Source organism: Trichechus manatus, unplaced genomic scaffold (assembly GCF_000243295.1).
Source record: "Trichechus manatus latirostris isolate Lorelei unplaced genomic scaffold, TriManLat1.0 scaffold00164, whole genome shotgun sequence".
In the NCBI taxonomy this organism is placed as follows: Eukaryota; Metazoa; Chordata; class Mammalia; order Sirenia; family Trichechidae; genus Trichechus; species Trichechus manatus.
Window position 1 is genome coordinate 5,293,900 of NW_004444100.1, and position 269 is coordinate 5,294,168.

A 269-nucleotide genomic window follows, 5' to 3' on the forward strand; every position below is an offset into this window, starting at 1 on the left:
TTTTTTTTTTTTTTTTTTTGATCAGTGCCATTATTGTCGGTGTGAGATAGTATCTCATTGTAGTTTTGATTTGCAGCTCTCTAATAGCTAATGACTGTGAGCATTTCTTCATGTATTTGTTGGCTGCTGGAATGTCTTCTTCATTGAAGTGTCTGTTCATATCCTTTGCCCATTTTTTAATGGGGTTGTTTGTCTTTTTGTTTTGAGTTGTTGGAGTTTTCTATAAATTTTAGAGATTAGACTGTTGTCAGATATGTGGTAGCCAAAAA